General features: G+C 37.3%; 1 protein-coding gene across 2 annotated transcripts in view; it reads left to right on the plus strand.

Annotated features, from left to right (window-relative positions):
* Positions 1 to 14,976, plus strand: part of LOC124183578 (sodium/calcium exchanger 1) — a 1,216,563-nt gene extending 1,201,587 nt beyond the window's left edge. For both annotated transcript variants that reach the window (XM_046572225.1, XM_046572226.1), the window contains one exon: positions 13,000 to 14,976. The gene's annotated coding sequence lies outside the window, so the exon portion shown is untranslated. The remainder of the gene's footprint in view (positions 1 to 12,999) is intronic.
* The last annotated feature ends 681 nt before the right edge of the window (positions 14,977 to 15,657 follow it).

The raw sequence follows: 15,657 nt of genomic DNA on the forward strand, positions 1-15,657 counted from the left end.
CAAATCCACCTCCAGTATGTAACCAAACTCCGCATCCTCCGAGATGGTAACAACGTCGCATTGTCCGATGTCTAATAACCATTCGAGGGAACTGTATGGCAGAGCAAAGCTCATAGCAGCACCGTACAAATTATTAACGTCAAAGTACATAAGATAAGATTCTTTGACCTCAGGATCGAATTCCTCTCCCATGTACCTGTTGTTAGCCTTTGCGTATCTGTTCGAGCACTGTGACACACCACCACGAATACCTTTTTCGATAAACATAACCATATCTTTGTCGATGAGAAGCTCGAGCTCGATGTCGGTACACTTTAACATCGCATCAAACGACAGACCGGGCGCGGTGTAATAATGTAACGGGTCCAGGTTGTACGTTGTCCCACAGCTCTGTCGAAAGTCTTGAAAAACGTCAGCTAGTAAAAACACGTCCGTCTGTAAATACAAGTCCGAATACTCTCCCAAAGTTTGAACGTTAAAAGTTTGCCAAACTTTACATGCATGTGCATAGTCATCGTCTGATATATCCCGATCATTTAATTTTGAGTAAAATTGTTGTTTGGATGGTAGCCGTCTGTCCTTGAGCTTTTCCTAACGGTCTTTGTATTCGTACGGGAACACTACTTCTCTGGTCAATAACTGAAATTTATCCAAGCCACGATAAAATTTTCGTGTGATTGATTTCTGATCATCACCGAGATACGTTGCTAATTACTCAAGACTACTGGGCATGAAACGGTACGAATCTACGAATCTAAACTTCATATCTGTCCCCTCGACATATTTTGTAAAAGAAATGTACTCTCCTTTGTTTACGGGTAGAAGCTCAATTGTGCCCTCGAACGATGTAGCCAGTGCTTTGATCAGAAAATGTGAATCGTAACCCGACAGATTGTGGAATATCACTGGGATAGTGTGCGAATTTCAATAATTTAGATTCCAACCTCGATGAGCAGCACCACGGTACTTTCCCGTGAAATGGCAGTGATCACGATGTTTCACGTCTGTCAGTGTAACCGGTTTTTCACAAATGTGACACACTGTTGTTGAATGAAATTCGTTGATTTGATTGAAATTGAGCGGTTCCATCGGTACAACAGTTTTGAAATAAACTTCTATCGAATGTGCCAATTCCGCTAACTCATTCACAAACCTTTGAATGCAAGTCTCTCCACGATTAATTTTGAATTTTGAAAGCGAAACGTCAAACGCACAATGTAGATAGTAAGCTATACTATACGGAAAATGCTTCTGATAAATTGTTCTTGTACCCATCTTTTTGAGCGTAGGTTCCAGTAAACATTCGAGATCCGCGTAAATGCAGAATGGAACGGTTTCTATGAGATTGAAATCTTTGAATTTCAGTATTTTTTCCTCATTTGTAGGTCGGATAACTTTGGTTTCGTTTAAATTCATGCAATCTACATTGTGCTTTGTTCAACATCTTTTAGAATGAAAGTAAGTCAAACATCTATCGCACAACCAAGTACGACGATTACGTTCAGAAATTTGAGAACTCGTCAGCCGAGATAAATTTCAAATACAAGTAAAATGACAGATTCTATTTTGTTCATAATTTTCCATATCGAGATCATCATCGTCATCGTCAGTGATTTCAGTTTCTATCGCCAAAAGATGAATTACAGGTTCATCAGACTCATTTTGACTCAGGTGAATCGGTACTATTTCACTTTTTTTCCGATCACCTTGGTCTATACTATAAACGTTAATTGAAAGGCCGTCAAGCTTCTCAAATTTCGAAATGGTGTTTTTGTCTAGAGACATAGGAAGCAGTAAGAGTGGTTGTTTCTGATGTTTACCACAGCCTCCTCAACACTGATATGCTTAGGTAACGGGGTGTACGTGAACACACCGCCTCGTAGTGGCACGTACTTGTTGATATTCACAGTCAAATTGATTATTTCAGTCAGCGACCAGCCTAAATCCTTTTCCTGGAAATCTTCCACCTTTTTCAACAAACGCTCCGTCGCGTTTTCGATGAACCATTCGTTGATATCCGTTGTCTGGAGGATAATTTTATTTCTCGTATTAAAAAATTTGATCTCTTCCACCGTGCAATCGTCTTTTCTAACTTTAAATTTACAAGCCAGGATAACGTTGGCTTTCAAGCTCCTGTCTTTCTTCAAAGCGTTTTTTAGTCTCGTGACAGCTAGTACCTTTGCGTCTTCTAGAAATCTCTCCACATCTTTATGCTTCAAATTGAAGATGGATCCAGTTCGAATTCTCCCCTCGAAAGCTGATTCCAAATCTTCCCAGTGAACTCGATCACTTCTTCTTACTTTTCGCGTACCTCCACCCGTTTTCGGAAGACGTTTGAATTTTTCCGCAAGCGCTTTCAAGAGTCCGATCGTTGTGATAATTCTCGTCTTTTCTCTAATTGATGAAGCCTTTTGCAAAATTTTGTTCAGAAGCCGAATATTTTTTTCCAAATTTTATCCATTTCTGAATCTCTGCTGTTGATGATGATTTGTCCAAGATTTTGTACGCCGCTCCCATAATATCGATCAATCTCAAACACTTCGCGGATTCCATCTTGAGCTTTTTCCTCGCGTATACTTGACAAGTTGTGACTTAATGATCGGACAAGTTGTGACTTAATGATCGTTTGCACTGATGAGCGTCCTTTTTATAGGACAGCTGTACGTATGCTTGTGTATGCGCGCGCACCTTTCAGCATTCTCAGTGCGATAGTAACCCAACACCGCTGATCTATGATGGCTCTGAATGTTCCGCGGTTGTCGGTCGACCGTGCACTCTGGTCTTGACTGAACCCGTTCAAAATTCATCGTTGAGTTCACATGACAGTTACAAGCCAAAAAAATGTCATGTGGTTAATATCAAACTGACATCCGAGTAAGTGAAAAACAATTTTTAGAACCATCAATTTTGGTATGTCGCGTGGTTAATAACGTGGGAAAGGAATGTGAGGTGGTTAATGTTACACATCAGCGATATCCGAGTGGATGAAAAACAATTCTCGGAACTATGAATTTTGGAATGTCACGTGGTTGATAACGTGGGAAAAGAATGTGGGGGTGGTTGATGTTACACATCATTTGTCTCATCGTGGGAAAAGAATGTGGGACGGTAAAAAAGTTCTCGGCCCCGCCGCACCCTCTACCGTTGGCAGACGAGCACGACATGAAGACTTCGACCTTCGGTCGGTTATATTGTCGGTAAAACAGCACGATTCTGACCTTTGACCGATAAGAATTGTTGGTTAAGCAGTGCGATTTTTACCGTCGACCGATACAACTGTCGGTAAGGTTACATGGTTTTGACCTTAAGTCGGTACGGCAGACTGTGACGTCATCGCGGGAAAGGGTTCGAGTCTGGGGATAATGTCGGTAAGTGTCGGTAACAGGAATCTGCGTGTAGAACTTTCATAGCTATACTACTCTTATTCAAGCTAGTTATTTATTAGTTACTTTTCTCAAACATTCAATTTTTCTCTATTTCGACTAAATACGCATTTCAATTGCGTGAAAATTATTCAAAGGGAAGTGCCAGGGTTGGGAAATGAAGTTTGGGGCGGGGCGGCGCGTGGTTGCAGTACTACCCCATAGTGTTACAATGCTTCAGCCATAGGGCCAGATGACCAGTCATTTACGAGAAAAATGTTCTGAAAGTTTCGTTCCTATGTTATATACCCATAAGTAATTTCCGTTAACGGAATGGCCCGGTAGTCGAGGTGGTAGCTGGCAAGCGTAGCAAGCTAAAGGTTTCCTGTTTGAACCGTCCGCTCGGGATTTATTTTTTTCGTTATTTTTTTTCGAATTATTATTCATTTAACTTATCAATGAGTTAATTTACTATAATAATGAATATATAAGAAACATTTTTAAAAAAATTCTTGCATCATACTTTCGAAGTATCTATTTGTTTGTTTTTTATTGAAAAATAACTATGCAAAAAAGTTCAAATTGAAAACATGTTCTATTTCAACATGTTGAAATTTTCCGTTCAAATTTTTCCTTCAAATATGCGTTCGTATTGTATATTCAATAGAATATTGCGTGTATAAGAGAATAATCATCAAGTTGTGAAGAATATGAATAAAGATATGTTCATTCGCTAGATCTCAACATTGTACAAGAGCCAGAATGATATTTGTCGTAAAAACATTCGAATCAAAAGATATTTGAACAATTCGCGCATCGAATAGATTAGATTTTTTACAAGAGCAGGGAGTTTTGAAGATATCTATCGAAAACAAACGTCGTTAACATTTCTAAAAATATTTCTTTCTGCGGTTAGTTTCGATGCGAACCATGCGTATTTGATCATGTTGTAAAAAATGGGAGATGATAACTGATGGTGAACGATCGATTGAATTTAAATACAATCTCCTTGGGAATTATTCTTTCGTTCCTTTTCAATTAAGGTAGTTTAAGGTTTTGTTTGCCCCTCCCCCCCCCCCCCCCCCCCCAAGAGTCGATAATGAGAAGAAACTTTTTTTTCTCAACATAGGGCTTCTAAGATTTGTTAAGAAAATCGTTTTACAACTTTGTAGTCAGCTTTTCCGATTTTGATGACGTGATAATAACGTTCTTGTATTTTTTGGCGTAATCATCGATCGTCTTCTGGACTCTGGGTCTAAATTTGCCTGTTGTCTTCTGCAGGTATACGAATACACTCGGCAGGACACGTCCAGAAAGAGTAATAGCATATCGTGCAGTAAATGAAAGCGTAACTTTATTCATGTCTAGTTTCTTCACAAATACGGTCCTGCTTCCTTTTTGGGTGAAAGTCGGGTTGAAAGTGGATTGGTATTGACATCCTGAAAACACATGAAAAAGTACGACATTCAATGAACGAAGTGATTTCACAATTAGATGATTATATAAGAGAATTATTCAAATGGGCATTCGTTGTTTGAAAGACCATTTACACAATTTGATTGCATTTTTGTCACATAGCTGTGTGATCAGTGTTGATAATATATTCATTGTCAAAATTGAGTATTGAATCTCAGGTTTGTAGATGGAAAGTGTCTGCTGCAGCCAAGGTTTCTTCAAATGTCACCATTTCCTTTTGTGATACGAATTTCGTTACTTTTCGTTGACAAATTCCGTGCTGTTGTTTAAATCTCGCCACCCATTGCACATTTCGAGTGGTCACTTGTTGATAAATTATGCCTAGCTTCGACAAAACAATCGTAAGTCCACGAATCTATCGCTGAATATTTGTCAAATACAGATCCGCCTTTTTCAATTTCTTCTTCCCATCGAGATAAATATTACTTTTTTTTTTAAACGATGACATTCTTTATTTTGCAGCGCTTTCAGAATCCACTGAGGATGTGCTTTCGCAATGTTGATGCATTTTGTTTTGTATTTTAACGGAATATACTCAGGCTCTTTGGATTTTTTTTATGGGGGTTCATACTCGTCCGATGAATCGTCTTTTTTGATCCCTTCAAATTCTACTTCTTGACACTCTTCATTCTCGTGAAGTAACTCTTCATTAATCACGATCTTGTTTTCACTCACCAAATCTATCACATTATCGTAAAACTTCTCAGCAATCAGCATAGCTTCGTGAGGAATTAACAGCGAACCTTCTGATGTTATTAAATCGTTTTTAACAAGCAGTGCATTGAAATAGGTAACTGCATCTTTAATCAGCCACTTCGATTTATCGCTGTGAGAATAATCTTCGGTAATATCCTCTGCAAGTTCCGAAGAACCCGCGATTTCTTCATTTCCATACATTGTAACTACAGAATGTTAGCAAAAGAAAAACTTCGAAACACGTCTACTCATTCCAAGCGTGAAAATTCAGACTGCTCGTTTCTTATTCTTCTTCCCCGTTTGTAGTGAATAGGGCGGGGGGAGGGGGGGGGGGGCATAATGGCGCTTTATCCCTCCACTCTCCCTGTTTTTCAAGAGCCCCTATTGGGGGACCTTCGTTTATAACAATGTCATGACACAAAAGACAATCGTATACCTGAACTGGTCAGATAGAATCCGTAAGCCTCGGAACGACGATGTTTATAAATAATATCCATTATAGAAACGAAATATTTTCAATATACAATACGAACGAATATTTGAAGGAAGAAATTTGGGCGGAATATATCAAAATGCTGAAATAAAAAATGTTTTTAAATTGAACTTCTTTGTATAGTTATTTTTTAATTTAAAAAAAAACAAATAAGTACGTTCAAAGTACGAAGCAAGAAATTTTTTTTCATATTTCTTATATAATTATCATTATAGTAAATTAACTTGTTGATAAGTTAAATAAACAATAATTTGAAAAAAAGAAATAAAGAAAAAGAAAAAATCTCGAGCGGAGCGTTCGAACAAGGAACCTTCGGCTTGCTACGCTTGCCAGCTACCGCCTCGGCCACCGGGACATTCGGTTAACGGGCAATACTTTCAGATATATAACATAGGAACGACACTTTCGAAACGTTTTTCTCGTAAATGGCTGGCCATCTAGCCCTATGGCTGGGGCATTGTAACACTATGGGGTAGTACTGTAACCACGCGCCGCCCCACCCCAAACTTCACTTCCCAACTCTGGCACTCTCCTTTCAGTGCAACTGAATATCTGACAACCAAATGAGTTTGGCATATTCAACCAGATTTTTTTCTCAGTGAAGTGAAGTAATTATCATTTTTTATAATATAGTCCGAGCAGCCACTATCTAAAATTCATTCGATTCCATTATTATAATTATTTACCTCACATTTGTAGTCATCTGACCAATGATCTTTTTTTTTTTTATTTTGGTAGCATTTCAAACCTACATCAAGGTTTATATCTGCCATACATCAGTGCACCTTACAATGTTATATCGTTACACATTTAATTACATTTTTTCAGAAATTTAGTCATAATTTTGCAAGCTTCGACATTCGGTTTTCTAATTATAGTTTCTGCAGTTGTGGGAAGTTGTAGCTTCGATTTCAGCAAGTCGTTAATGAACTCAGTTCGTTTATCGTCGAACATCAGGCATTTCCAAAGGATGTGGTTGATGTCCTGGTTTTCTTTGCCGCATTCACATAAGGGGGACTCGACTACCTTTATTTTGGCCAGTGATTTGGCTAGGTTGTAGTGGTTTGCTCTGCGTCGATTTATTGTTACGATGCATTCGCGTGTCAGTTTTTTGTTATGATATCATGGTCTTGCTTCTTCGAGATAGTACCGCTGAAAGTATTTTTTCCCTTTTGTAAGGCCCTCGGTTTTAATTATCGTGTTTGTTGAGTGTAGACGTTCGCTTTGAATGTTTCATTGTAATCTGTGTGTGGTATTTGCGTGATGTTACAAAAATTTTTGTTTGTGGCAGATTTAGCAAGTGAGTCAGCGTGTTCGTTTCCTACTATACCTTTGTGGGATGGAATCCAGAAAAACTATACAGTGTTATTGGTATGTGTCTTCATAAATTCGTTGTACTTTTTATTAATATCGTATGTTATGTAGTTTGTTAAAGTGCTAACTTTTGCATTTTGCAGAGTTTGGAGTGCGCTTAGAGAATCGAAAAAAATGTATACGTCTCGACTGTTTTGTTGTAGAGCGATGTCCATGGAATTGTTTAAAGCGATGCATTCAGCAGTGTAAACCGATGCGTTGGAATTGATGCTTTTAGTTGTGCCTGGTTTTGAACCTGCGATTGTGCAAGCGGATCCGACAAATTTATTTCCTTTGATTTTGCTGCCGTCAGTGTATATTGCTAGTGCATTCGTATTGCCTACAAAATGGCCAAGTATTGAGTTCGGATTTATACTGCTTTGTAGGTGTTTTCCTAATTCTGTTTCTACAGGTAGAGAGGATATTACCGTTTCATAGTCGTGTTCACATATTTTGTAATTGTTGTGTGTTTGAATAGCGCATTCTGTAAGGTCGTTAATGTTTGCAATGCAGTTAGCAAAATGCGTTTTATTTTACACTTTGTTAGACAGGTTTGATACCTTATGTTAGCGTACATTGAAGAGTTTTTGTTAGCAAGTACATTTGTTACGTAACGATTTCCTAAGAACTTTGCACGTTCAGCTAGAAGAGGCAGTTTAGACTCTGCTATGAGGATGTTGGTGGGTATAGATCTTCTGTAGCCCAATGCGAGTCTTATGGCAGAAAACTGTAACTTTTCTAGTTCGCTCATAGCGTCTTTGCGGATGGGGAAGTAAACAAAGCTACCGTATTCAATTATGGATCGAACATAGCTTTTGTACAATATCGTGAGGGTTTTGGGGTTGGATCCCCACCACGTTCCTCGTAAGAATTTTATAATGTTGAGAGCTGAATTACACTTCGTTATTACTTTGTTAATATGGTGCTGAAAGGTTGGTTTGTAGTCAAATATTATCCCTAAAAACCGAACTGTTTCACTTAATTTTATTTTGGTGTTGTTTACTTCAACTATTGTGTTGCCAGGAAGTATGTTTTTGTTGTTGAAATGGAAGATTACTGTTTTTTCAGTAGCTAAGATTAGGCCTAAGTAGAGTAGGTTGTTTCTAACAGTTTCTGTAGATTTCTTGATGATTTTTTTACACGCGGAGAGTGATCCGGTTTTTAAGTGAATTGCGATATCGTCAGCAAATTTCGAGACAGTTACGTTTTTGGGGATGTTATTTGCAATTTTTCAAACGTAGATTGTGTAGAGCAAAGGGCTTAATACACCTCCTTGTGGGACGCCTTTGTGTGCTTTTAGACATTCGTATCCTACAACGTTCGTGTTGATAGATCTTTCTTGTGTTAGATATTTGACGAATTTGATTATTTGTGCGGAGCAATCTATTTTAGAAAGCGTTTCTAGTAGGATGTCGCTGTTTACGTGGTTAAATGCACCTGACACGTCCAGAAAAATGGCAAGCGTTTCTTGTTTACATTTTAGAGCTTCGTCTACTTGGAGAGTAAGATTGGCTACGTTATCAATACAAGACCTGCCTTTTTGAAAACCGGTTTGGTTGAGAGGTAGAAGGTTTTTACTTTCGATCCACCATTGTAGTCGATTTTTTATCAGGGTTTCGAAAGTTTTACAGAAGCAAGATGTTAATGATATCGGTCGTACTTTAGTCGTCGCATGTCCTTGCGTCTTTTTTCCTCTCTCTTGAATGCGTTTTAATATCCGGCCCGGTTACTATTATTCACGTTTCCTTCTTCATCTCTTTCTTCGTACATTTTTATTTTATTTTTCACGAAATCGACAGTTTGGTTTTTCTCTTTCAACACATTAATGAGGTCTCCTATGTACTTTAGTGAACTTGGTAACGTTCTCAATAGATAGTTCAACTTTTCCTTTTCCGTGACTCGTGCGCCGGCATCTTTCAATTCTGTGACTAATTTTCCGAATTCACTGAATAATTCACTTTATTCTTCATAATCCTTCAATTTTACCTTTTCTAACTTGTTTCTTATGTAGATTTGTAAAGCTGTGGATTCTTTGAAGTACACTTGGGGGCAATGTATTTGAGACGGCTAATTTTTTACACTAGACAGTTACGTTGGCAATACAGAGAAACTTACAGCGCCATAGTCGGCTGAGCGCGGAACAAACTCAATCTCAATAAACATAACATAACACATGACCGACAAATCTAACCTTAGAATACGTGTCAATCTAACAAGTCATTATTCCCGCGGTATTCTAAGGTTAGATTTGACGATGTAAAGGAATATAATTATCACAGAAAAATGTAATTTTTCTTATTTTTTGTATTTGTTGCTACGCTTGAATTTCTATAATTAGACTTTTGACGAGCAGTCAGAGATTTATAAAATGGATCGTGGTTCGATGGTATCTGAGCTAAAGATTGCGCAAAGGCAGTAGTTCTTTGGCGTATCTTCAGGTACCCCAGAATTACCTGAGTATACGGGTTTCAAATTACATGCAGTCAGATTTAAAAGATGGCCAACACAACGATGAACATCTACTGTCGATGCATCGTCATCGAATTTTTTTTAATAGAACAACTGCCCAGGTCTATCTCCATCGGTATAAACTTCTCTTACTTTTGACCACGGTACATTGATACGAGATGTATTAGTAGCCATATTTATTTTCTCGCCTAGAGCTTTAAAATCTAAGATTCTATTTTACTTTACATCTATAACCTTATAGAGCTTGCCAGACCTCGCCATTGACATAACTGTGAATTACTGCTCCGGAACATATATATTTTGGTTTTTACTTTATCTCTCAATGACGCTATGCATAGAATCTCCCTCGATTTGAGTATGGCTATACTCGAGATGTCGATACGCTATTCTAACTTTATATTTGGCTGCCACATACACAAGCATTGCAAACACGAAACTGTTCTTATTTTGCCCACCACAATTATCAGAATACAGAAATGTGTCACATCGGTGTTTTTCGGAACGTGAAAGCCAATGTTGAATTTAGTGTTAAAAACATCTCTGTGCTACCTTTCTGTTGCACATATTTCATACTTTGAGTGAAACTGTTTCATCCACTTGGTATATGTATATATATAGGTAGTGCATCTTTCTCACATGAAGTATTTCTTCTAAATACTCTGTTTTGAATCTCTTCCTACATGATGCGCTTTTTTTCTGTCAAATAAGTTAATATGTTCAATTACACTCTGTATAAACTTATCACTTAGCTTTGTACCTCGATTCTAGTGTTTACCTCTTTTATCTGGGGAAAGTTTGGTACCTTATTCCATTTCCATCGTAACAGTAATTGTCCACGAATCAGAAATACGAAGAACCTCTAGAAAACATAGACTTGCAATCGAAAACAGTTGTAAAATTTATTCTGAAGGAATAATTTTTCGAAACACTTCGACGTTGTGGAAGGTCAGGGTCGTAACAAGATAATTTTTCATATATAGTAAGACATCGAGATATGTAATCCCATTTACGAGAGTGATTACTGATTTTCCAGAACTTAGAAATAATATTTTTCCTTTGAGCTTCGGTAATTGTAGTAGAGCACTTTAATCTACACTAGTGCGCACACGGAGCACCCATTACCTAGGAAGGTTTTAGAATTTTCTGAAAATCCAAATACTATGTACCTAAATTTTGAGCTCTTTTAGCAATATTCACTTTCCACAATTGGCATTGACTTGATTTTTTTCTAACAGCAGATTGAATGGAACTACTCTCACGGTTTCGTGTTTTAGATCTACTTTGAGCACCGACGGAAGGGATATCAGCAAATGATTTTCATCTTCTGAATGTGGAAGAATGATTTCTACTTCACTCATTTCAAAGTTTAAAGGTATTTTTAGCTGAATGGTATCTGCGGTTAGAACTTAAGCTAATACCTCATTGTCATCTGCTTCTAGCAATGAGCTTTCACGATCTTTTTAATTCTTTTGTATCATCTCATCATTTGTTGTCACAGTTGTTTCTACATTATTTGTTACGTTCTTTGCTTGTTCTGGATACACAATATTGCACAGGCCTAGTGAGTTTTCATCTTCGATGCTGTCCGTCAAAAATAACGAATACTCATTTTCTGTAGACGATCAAAAATAAGGTTCTTAATTCATAATTTTTGTCATATTAAAACTTATAAAACATAATCACTCAATAATAAAATATTATTTCGAAGTTATTAATGAAGTACTGATACAAAATCGACAGATTATAAATTAAATGAATTTCAAAAATTAATTATAAAATAAGACTGTGACATGAGATTATGATATGGTTAACTCTATGGTCTGGACGATGACTGTAGTACGACTTCAAACCTACAACACATATATCATTTTCTCGAAATTTGACCACCATTTTTGATTATTATTCGAACCAGTATTTTTATGACATTTCACTTGGATAAAATCAAAATTCATTCCATACAATTATTTGGTAGTAATTCAAATCTCATAATTATTGTGCATCTACGTATAATACAAACCTGCGTGGACAAGCTGTCTTTGAGCACTTATCACCGATGAAACTTTCTCGTTACCTGAATGATCTGTAGTTTCACCATTCGGCTATGCTAAGTGTGTCACTTTTTGGTGTGATATTAGGTTACCGATATTGTCATCATATTCAGTTTGATCTAGAAGCAGATTATTATTACCTCCATCATTACCTACCTCAATTTGTTCATTAGTATAATTATTCAACGTAACCTTCATGGATTATTATATAACGATTTTCTACTTCTATTCTTTCGAACTTACATCTTAAGGAAAATATAATTATCCACTTACTTGAGCATCGGCGACTTCAATGTTGTATCGCTTGCCATTTTATGTCTCTTATAACTGATTTTTTATCACAAAAAACATCGCCAAAAGGCTGTCGTAACGAATGTCAAGCCGGCTGTGTCTGTGGTGTAGGTTAGGTGCGCGTTAAACACGTCTACTTCACTCAACTGCCCCCGTAAGCGCTGAAGAGCGCTCGAGTTACAGCTTTTTCAACCGGTACAATTTTCCGTCAAGTAAAATATGTGAATCACATTTAAGTGTTTTTCAATAAAAAGAGTTATAAGTCGGATGTATCAATCACGGGAAAACGTTCGCCGCAATTCATTACAATTTATTGAATACTCACTTAAAATTGGCAAAAAATTAAGTTAATTGGATTATGATGAATACCCGTGGAGTTATTTGGTTTATCCTTGTCACGCGAAAGTTACTTCCATTATAATCTGTTACCTCGGAGTTACGTGAGTTACCTCTCTAAAGTTGAGTAAATTTTATAAGGAGCTATCGACTTGGTAGTCGGGCGCATCATGTCTCAGTCACGCCGCCTCAACAATACTTTGTACAACGGAGCAGGTATATGAATGAATGAAAGCCTACGCTTTTCAAACCGGTTTTTCTTGAAAACAGTTTCGAGTCCAGTGGTATCGCTTGGACTGTACTTTGTTATTATGAAATACTTTTCAACCCCAAAAATGTTTTGAAATCTGTGACCTCCATCTGGTGAAGTCCCCTCGTAAGTCTTCCCTGAAGTGTTTTTGACTGTTGAATGAAATTTCGACACTTTTATCGAATTCAATACCCAAAACTCATTTCAAATTTTTTTTTTCTACAGGTTGTGATCAATTGCAGAAAGCAGCCAATTCATGGTACAATACGAATTTATGGATCTTCGCCTTTGGAATCGTTCCCGGTTCAGAAGATATTGTTATCTAAGTAAATAATAAAAAGGGTTGGAAGCAGTTTTCTTTTGCTAATAAGGGTGTAGCGGTTTAATTTATAAGCAGAATTGTAGATTAGTCGCATAATGATAAACTGGTGGATGAGAAAGAAGAAAATTAGCAAATGATCGAATCTTTGAACTAAAACTTTTTTGGTACGTCGGGAGTTTTTGATTAATGTCCTCAAGAAAATCGGAGACGAAAGTGTAACGGTGGCTGAATCGAAAATTCAAAACAGGGTTGTCAAAACTCTTTGAGATCATCACGTGAATGTGACACGCGGGTGGCAGTAACTTTCCACAGCTGTCACAAAAACGACCGAAATCAAAGTAAATGAAAACAGAACTATTTATTCATTATGCATGATATAAAAATTTCAAAAATATTCACCCTTCAACCAACGACAACGAATTTTCTCTTCCGGCGTACTTTACTGTGTGATTCGCACAGTTCTTCATTTTTTGTTAAAAAACTAGCCTCCCAGGTAGTATATCCATGCAACAGTGACGTACCATTTACTGAGATCCTGTGTCTTTCGAGATTACATCTACATGTATCACATATGTTCCTTACGAACAATTCGCGTACTCCAGAATGTCTGCTATAAGCAGCGTCAGCAGTAACTTATTATTCATTAACATTATAATTACCTGACTTACAGATGAGATGCATACGATTTTACGTGTTTTGCGTACCATTTATGTATCTATTCCATGAATAGCACATATATCATGTATCATTCGTGTATTTGACCCGTAAATGGAGCATACGTACCCTTACATCGATTCACCAATGTACTTATGCTGAACACATATTCAAAACGTATAAGAACTCAGTGATAATCGCATATTTCATAAGAATACGAACAGCATTGAATTTTAATCAACATGTATACGTATAATATATACAGGTATGCTGTCACAGAAAATTTTTAAAACTTGTGTTCAAATTAACGTATAAATGTTACTACGTGGGTTTTTATCGTAGTTTCGAAGAAGCGAGATGTTTTGACCTCTATCAAGCTGGCACCGCCACATAAGATATATGAAGTTGAGAGTATGAGAGTGCACTGTGAAGATATTATTACAATAAAATAAAAACCTTGACGATTACAAACACGAAAATGATCGTTTTTGTTTGATGTTGCGTAATTTCAGTTCGAGTAGAGGAGTTTATGACTTATAAAATCTGCTACACCTATATTTTGACTTCCCCGCTTGTGCGTCGCTACCCAATATCTTGACGCGCGAAGAGAAGTCAAAAAATCTCTGGAGATGATTAACCATAGTTCAATCGAAACTTTTGTTGAATAAATTGAGTTTATGAACGGTACACCCAAGAATTTGGCCTCCCACTTTATACCTATTTCTCCGTTTTAATTTTGCAATGCGTTGAATCTTTGAATTATACTCCCGAAATCTTCTGAAATATTTTCAATGTTTTCAAGTTCCATGCATTGGATGTAAATCAATTTAGAATCTTAAAATTACATATACACCAACTTTCGTGGGGGATTGATTCTCTCGTTCTGGTATTAACATACAGGTAGACTCGTACCTTAATTATAACATTAGATAGGTAGGTGTAATTGTAAAGGGATGATGTGTACAAACATACTTACGGATAACACTCATGACGAGAATGTTCGGATTGACTATACAGCCATAAAAGGTCCAGGAAAATGCAGGAAACGGTATCTACGGACGCCCATAAGACAACGTATTGCGGATGATTTGCACACAAAATCAGCCGTCGTATACCGTGCGGAATAGACTGATAAGAGAATTCGTCCAGGCGATCCGGAGCCACCTAACTTATACTCAGTTGCGGACTAAGAAGGATTTGCACCCAGGGCGGACGATGTACACCCCTCCCCCCCCCCCCCCCCCCCCCCATTTGTATTTTAGGACAATTATAGGGAAAAAGAAAATCGAAGTAGAGAGTATTTCAGTTACACCTACTTACGTGCTTTTATTGCACTCAAATTTTCAATTACATCATTGAAATCTGTATTCTTTGTGTGTTGACTTTCTATTGAAAGTATGGAGAGATTGGTCAGTCTACTTTGGCTCATCATTGACCTTAAATAGTTCTTTATTAACTTAAGCTTTGAGAAACTTCTTTCGCCAGATGCGACTGATATACACATAGTGGAGTAAAATCTTGTGCACAAAAATGGGTTGAGTTGATTGATTTAGAGTAATCCCACTTTACTGTCACTTAATGAACCTCAGCAGTATTAATGTTGCCCAATTCTCAGCCTCTGCGTAAGTGATGTTTACAGCCTCCAAGTGACGTCTCAATCGTAGAATTTCTAGAATGATATTTTCATCTGAAAATTCATCGTAAGTTTTGGTCAAATTTGGAGCAAGCGCGAGAAGTTCTTCTACTGCTGCGTACAAGAGAATTTTCGATTGAACAACTGCAAATATCGAAACAATGTCACCCATTGCCTTGGATTGATGCTCGAGCTCCTCATCAAATCGGTCGATACAGTCCAACATAGTCCTCTGCATTTCTTCTTGCAATGTTAGACCAGTATCTCTAGACTG

This window comes from Neodiprion fabricii, chromosome 5 (assembly GCF_021155785.1).
Source record: "Neodiprion fabricii isolate iyNeoFabr1 chromosome 5, iyNeoFabr1.1, whole genome shotgun sequence".
Classification (NCBI taxonomy): Eukaryota; Metazoa; Arthropoda; class Insecta; order Hymenoptera; family Diprionidae; genus Neodiprion; species Neodiprion fabricii.